This window comes from Pteropus alecto, unplaced genomic scaffold (genome assembly GCF_000325575.1).
Source record: "Pteropus alecto unplaced genomic scaffold, ASM32557v1 scaffold164, whole genome shotgun sequence".
Taxonomy (NCBI): domain Eukaryota; kingdom Metazoa; phylum Chordata; class Mammalia; order Chiroptera; family Pteropodidae; genus Pteropus; species Pteropus alecto.
Genome location: NW_006439568.1, coordinates 1,801,562 through 1,808,695, shown reverse-complemented (window position 1 = coordinate 1,808,695; position 7,134 = coordinate 1,801,562). Strand labels below are relative to the sequence as shown.

The window sequence follows — 7,134 nt, the reverse complement described above, 5'->3', positions numbered from 1 at the left end:
TTGCCGAAGCCGCCGCTGCCGCCTCTCCGCAGGTCTCTGCCAACCCGACTGGTGCAAGGCCGTCGGGCTGTGGGGCGTCGGGAAGAGGCTGCCGTCACGGCCCACTCGGCGGCCCTCCGCAGCTGCCGCACCTAGCTCTTAGGCTCGCGAAGGCCTCAGCCAATCGCACGGACCCACTAAGCCTAGCGAGAGCTCAGGCCCAGTACGTGGCAGGTGGGGGAAGAGGAAGGCGGGAGCAAGAAAAAGAATTTGTCCTTTCGCTCCGCCTCTCAGCGAGCGGGCCAATCCAGGACGCATGCGCAATGGCGGAGACGCGGGGCGGGAGCTGACCCGGCTCTAGCCTGCGTGGGCCGGAGTCTCTGCCTTCTCACTGGGTGACAGTGTGTAGGAAGTGCGAGTTGAACGATGAACGCATGCGTGCGGCGTGACCGGGAACTTCCGGTTTTCCTGAAAGCTTGTACAATATTTCCCGTCTCTCACCCGTGGGTGGGGCATGGTGTGCAGTTCTGGAATCTTTGAGGACAGATTGAGAATGAGCATTTGTCCAAGTTTGCGTTTTGTCGGTTTGTGATCATTGTAATTCTCTTCGTCGTATCTCAAAAAAACTAACCGTTTCCTGCTTTTCTGCTACAAACTCATTCATTCGTTTATGAACGCCTACGCTTTGCCAAGCACTGTGCTGGGAATGAGGATGAATCAGTTTGTGAATACGGAGTTTCCAGTGGCGTTTACAAGAGGACAAAGCTATGAGTGTGTAAAGGGTAAAGTCTGGGAAGGAAAGGCTGATTACGTATCCTAGAAGCCTCTTTGGAAGATAAGGCATTTGAGTGTGCCCCCAGATACTCTTCCCTTCTCTACCTAAAGTATTTGCGTGTTTAGATAAGGAGTGCTCTAGCTCAGATTGAACCCTACATTTTTGGCGGGGGAGGGTGAAATCTGGGGGTTGGAGGAGTGCTATCTTAAAAGTTGAAAGCAACTTTTGCTAAGAGATTAAGCAAAAAGCGATTCGAATCGACCTTGTCCCCAGTTATTCACCAGATGGCAAGACCTAGAGTAAAGTGAATCGAGGGTGAGAAGTCATTTTGTTTTAGTACTATAAATAGTGTGATCATTTTGCAGTCCTAAGTCTATGAAAAAATTCTATTTGAGAGCGAAATTAGAAGGCTTTTCGCCTCTGAATTTTCCAACGATCTAATGCTTTTTGAGCAATTGCTTGCAAGAATTGAGGAACAGAGGACTATAGAAAGAATGCAAAAAGTTCCTGATTCTCTCCAAAAACTGTTCTTCATTACTTGTTATTTAGAACTGAATAATCCAGATTTGTTGAAATGAACTGCTGTCCAATAATAGTGTTCTTAGGTCTTCGAGTTGGTTTGAGATTGGATAAAAACACAAATATGGGCAGAGATAAAATATTCCCTGAAGGAAATGAACTATATCAATTTCAATTTTCCCAAAAAGAGGTCAGCTCCTGGGGCAGGAAATTAAGAGGATGAACCTTAGTCTGGAATAAGGAGAAAGAATTTCTTCCCTTTAGGCTCCCAGGAAAGGAGCACTCACTCAAGAGTCCTACCATTGAGGAGAAATAAACTGATCCCTGTTATATTGGGGCCAGTTGGAAGCTAGAGGCACCCACAGGGTGGTCTTGTGGAGGGGCTGAGGCTTGTGGATTCTGAAAACAGCTTGAGGTTCTTTATGTTATAATTCCCCTCACACTTCATCCTCAAGCAATTTGTGTAGTCTTGTTTAATTTTAAAACCTATTCTCAGCCACCAATTGTGGAAATTGAGAGATGGGGTAGTGATGATTCCTTGGGTCAAAGCAGAAGCAGGAGCTGCCTGAGGCAAGAAGTGAAAAAGAGTAAAACATTAATTGGAAGCCAGATCAGAGGCTCAGGTGACATGGGACAAGAAGAATATCTGTGCAACATTAAAGCATTTCCCCCAGGATTCTCTAGAAATGTACATTTTAAATATTTAATAAAGAATTGTATAAAAGATTTTGCCTCCTATAATCCAGCTGGATGTAGGCTTACAATATTGTGATTGGGTATGCAATTGAGGACATTTGGGTTTATATGTCATATGAAAGCATGTATAGAGAAGCACACAAAATTATTATCTGAGTTCGTCAAATTGCCCCCTTTAAGTTATAAACACCTTAATAACCAATACCACATACTGCCCATTTTCTTATTTCAGCTTAATAATAAAATGTCAACAAAAACTTCAGTGACCTTTTCCTTTCCTGGTCCCATATATAACAATTATATTTTAAAAATTCTTTTAAGTGCATAATGAACAACTGGAACTCATCACCTAATCCAAAAATTAGAACATTACCAACAAATTATGTGTTCCCCCCAACATGGTCCCTGTGTCTTCCTCCTGAATTTTGTGATTTGCATTTCCTTGGGGTTTTTTGTTGTTGTTTAATCTATATCATTTAATCACATATATATGTATGCCTATGAAATATATCATTCAGTTCTACTTGTTTATAGACATTATATAGAGTACTATCTATGATTTTCTGGGAAATAATATTTACACTCAATATTGTTACTAAGATACATCATGTTCATTACTGAATCATGTTCCTTTGGAACTGTACCACATTTTTTTAAATCTAGTCTCCTATCAAAGTATATTTAGGTTATTTCCAGTTTCTGCCATGTGCCTCTTGTATATGTCTCTCGTGTGAGAGTATCTCTCATTATATGCTAATACATGGTTTGCTAAATGGTAGATTATGCAAATATTTAGTTGTATAAGATAATGCTAACTTTTAGTATCATTAAGATTTCTTATTTGTGTAAATGGTATCTTTTGTGATCTTATAAAGAAGACATTATAACCCTGACCTTTTGTACCAAACACTTGACAATTAAACATTTAGTTCCTTATGAAATCTCATATAATTGTTCTGTATCCTTATGTATAATTCTGTCTTTGGGTATCTTGTTCACCACCACTCCCACCCTTGCCCAATTTGAGGTCAGTACTTATATTCTTTCTGTCCCTCCCAACATCTGGCATTGATTGCCTTGTGTGTGAATAGTAGGCATTCGACAAATATTTATTTAGTCAAAGAAATAGTTAATACTGTTTCTGTAATGTGCCCACGATTGCTGATCATACAGGCCTCTCTACTTAAGCTCTCAAAAAATGCAGGTGATGACTGGCTATAGAGCAATAACCTGAATTGAACCAGTTACCACACTTACCAAGAATGTGTAGACTGATTTTTAGTTACTGATGCCTTTTTGTTAGTAAGGCCAAAAAGGTTGAGTTATCATATAATTACCACTTACTAAGTACCACTTACTAAGTACTTATGGTCACATTTATTGAGATAAGCATCAATCAAGCCATTAAGAAGATTGTTCTAGGAATTCCATAAGTAATCACACCTTTAAAGTGCTGTTAAAAAACATCTTACCCTCTTTTTTTGTGTGGAGCTTAGGAAGGTACTGAACCAGCATAAACTAAACTTCATGCTCACCTGGCCCACTGTCCTATGCCCAGGTGAATTTGGTTTTAAATGAACACCAAAATAACCTTGAATCAGAAATCTGAAAAATGAAAATATTTGAAGAAAGGAGATGAAGTGTAAGGAAATGTCTTTGACTGCACCTGTAGCAAGAGAAAAATGAGGGTCTACATTTGAAGGTTACTTTCCATGTTTCACAGACATCTGAAGAAGGATCATAGTTGTACTGTGGTTTTGAGGAGGCAGTCAATTCATTTACCTACTACCTGCTCTTTCTCCCTGAAAGTCTGTATGACTAGAACTCTTCCAATAGGAGAGAGAAATTTTAAGAATGAAACAGAGAGATTCTCAGAGTGGACAGAAAATGGAACAAAAACTGTAAGCCTTGTAAGCAACTCAATTGAAATCTGTGTTTCATCATGTTCTCCTTTAGTAGTTAGTATAAATCATTTTGAAAATTTCAATCATCTTAGCTACCCTCAGGGGAATCAAAGAAAGGATGTAAGTTTCTCCTTGGGTGAGGATTTCAAAGGAGATGTTATGTCCTTCCTGATAATCAGCTCCATTGTGGCAACAGTCAGCTAAGTAAGAGAACCCCAAACAGAAGGGGAAACACATGAAGACCGAATAGGGGCCTGTTAGTCAGGTCAGCCTCCCATCCACTGGCCAAACATAAAGACCTGTTTGTGTAAACAAAAGAAGCTGCCATCCCATGCAGAGATTATGAAAAAAAAATTATGATATTTTTACCATGTACCTTTGAGTGAGTCATTCTCGGTACCAGCTAAGCAAAATACCTCAGTCTGTTATACCAGCTGCACATCACTGAGACCCTAAAATGTTTTTGCCTTACTATGTGGTTCTATATCCAACCTCTCTTTAGAGAAATTGCTCTAGTTCTTCCTAGCTTTTGTAACCCTAGAGACTGGCACCTCCTAGGTATTCAATACATATTTATTGAATGAAAGAACAAAAACTAAGTTCCCCATCATTTTATAGGCCAAGCTTCCAGAAACAATGAGCAGCCATTATTGATGAGTTCCTAACTCCTTAGCAATATAGGTTTTTATCTCTGAGTAATTTGAAATTGTTCACTTTTCTTCATTTACGTCTCTTGGAGACAATGCTATGTTATTTCTGTGCACTCTGTCATAATTTAGGTTGAAAGACTAATGCCACAAGATGTACAAGGAGATCTCACAACTTTCATTTGATTAAGAGTAGCTTTTTCAGTTCATTTAAGAAACCTAGAGGTCAGATTCTAGAAATCATACATATCAAATCAAACTCTGTGTGCCTGGAGGCTCTCAAATCTCTAATGTAACATATATGCCAATGATCCTGCTTTTAGTCCCTCCATAGAAATGCATAATTAAATGCGTTCTCAAAAAACCATTTCAATGAAGAAAAACTCATAATAAAAGATGCAAAGTAAACCACAATGAGATGTCATTTTTGACATATTAGTTTGATAAAAATCAAAAAAGTTTCAAAACACTTATGGAAAAGGGTTTGGCAAAATACACATTTATAATTTGTTGTGGGAACATAAATTGATACAAACTATTTAAAGGGCGGTATGGTAATATTTATCAATATTTAAAATACTCAACTCTATAATGATCCAGCAATTCTATTTCTAGGGTATCTGAGAAGCCCTTGCACATAAGAACACAGATACTGATTAATGTGTTATTTTCAAGTAAAAGACTACAGAGCAATTAAAAGAACATACACATACATACAGTTAGATCTCAAAAACATTTTATTGAGTGAAAAAAGCAAGTTACAGAAAGCTATGTTATTGTGCAGAAAAGACTTCTCATTGCAGGCTGAGACCGCTTTATTCTTAGAAAGACTGGCTTACAGGGTTGGCCCACAGCTGGTGTCTGGGAAATTGGATTTTGGGAACATTCCCACTGTTCTTTGATAGGAATGGTACACAGTTCTTAAACTATATAAACGATGTGGTTTATGCTGAACACCTGCTTGCTTTCTGGGAGTCTAGAATTTTGGTACATGCCAGGCAAAGGGTGCCTTTGTGACCAGTCCCCAATAAAACACCTGGGCATTGAATTTCTAATGATCTTCCTTGGTGGACATTTCACATGTGTTGTCACAATTCATTGCTGGCGGAACTAAGTGCATCCTGTGTGACTGCACCAGAGAAGAACTTTTGGAAGCTTGTGCCTGGTTTCCTCCACACTTCACCCTATGCAACTTTTTTCTTTTCTAGTTTTGTTTTATGTTGTTTTGCTATAATTAATCTTAGCCATGAATACAACTCTATGCTGAATCCTATGAGTTCTCCTACCGAATCATTGAACCTGGAGGTGGTCTTGGGGACCACTGAATTAGTTCCCTATATCGTTTATGTAAAAAAGAGGAAAAAAAGCATACACAAGACTGAATTTTTATAGGTATATAATTCTGTTTATACCTATTTCTTAAAATCTGGAAGGACATACACCAAACTTATTATAGGGGTTACTTGAGGGGAGAAGGAAAAGGAACAGGAGAGATGGGAACTAGGTTTGGTAGAAATTAATCCAAGGAGACTTTGGCTCTATCTAGCATGCTCTAATTTATATTCTCTTTTTATAGAAAATATATTTTTGTAATACTTAGATGGGAAAATACTTTAAGTTCATTAAAAATAATTTAAGCATGCATTTAGAATCAACGTTTAGAGCTGGTAGGGAATTTAGAGTTCACCTAGTCCTGCCCATCTCTTTACGAAGGTAGAGCCTCAGGCTTATGCCCAGAGGCCAATATCTTGCCTCAAGTCACATAATTTGTAGTTGGGACCACAACTCCCCGACTAGAATGCTTCCTAATCAGCAATTGCTTGGTAAGTACTTTGGCTAGAAAAAAATCATCTTCATTTGTTATTGCAGAGATTCAGGTCTCAACTGTTAATATCATGGTTTCATAGAAGCTTATATCAAAGTTCAGAAAATTATCAGTCATACTTCTACGTGTAACAAAGGTCTACTAGAATAAGAAAAGAATTGGACTATAGATCCCTAGGAAATATCGTTTGTAAGAGATAACAGCATTAAATCATACCACTCTGCTTTGCTTTTATTTTTTCTTCTTTGTTAAAATAAAAGGCTAATGTATTAAGCAATGGGATTTCTCAGAAACATGATCAATAGATTTCAAAAAGGATTTATAACCTATTTCTACTTTTTAAAATTATCCACAAATCAAGACTCTAAAAACTGACTCCAAAATTTATATGTTGCTATTGGTAGTATAAAATGGTACAACCACTTTGAAAAACTATTTAGCAGTTGCTTACAAAGTTAAATACACACTTACTCTATGACTCAACAATTCTACTACTAGGTACTTCAAAAGAAAAGAAAGTACGTGTCCACAAAAAATGTATGAGAATGTTTATATCAGTTTTATTCATAGTTTTCAAAACTTGGAAATGACCAAATGTCCATAAATTGGTGAATGCATAAATAAAATCTGGTCTATCCAAAAAACTCTTTTTTTCAAGACAGAACAAGATGCAGCTGCAAATGTTCCTCTTAAAGGGGCCGTGTCCGCAACCAGACTTCTGCAGTGATGGACTCACTGGCTCTCAGCACCAGCTCCTGGTCGGTTGCTCAGGGTGGCACCAGGGACTTA

General features: G+C 38.3%; 1 protein-coding gene across 7 annotated transcripts in view; it reads right to left on the bottom strand.

Annotated features, from left to right (window-relative positions):
- The window catches only part of TFG (TRK-fused gene), a 36,956-nt gene extending 36,719 nt beyond the window's left edge, over positions 1-237 (bottom strand). For 4 of the 7 annotated variants that reach the window (XM_006916556.3, XM_006916555.2, XM_015593012.2 and 1 more), the window contains exon 1: positions 2-235. The gene's annotated coding sequence lies outside the window, so the exon portion shown is untranslated. Of the gene's footprint in view, position 1 lies in introns of all 7 variants that reach the window. The other 3 variants (XM_006916553.2, XM_025050098.1, XM_006916554.3) reach the window with 2 other exon arrangements.
- Positions 238-7,134: the final 6,897 nt, after the last annotated feature.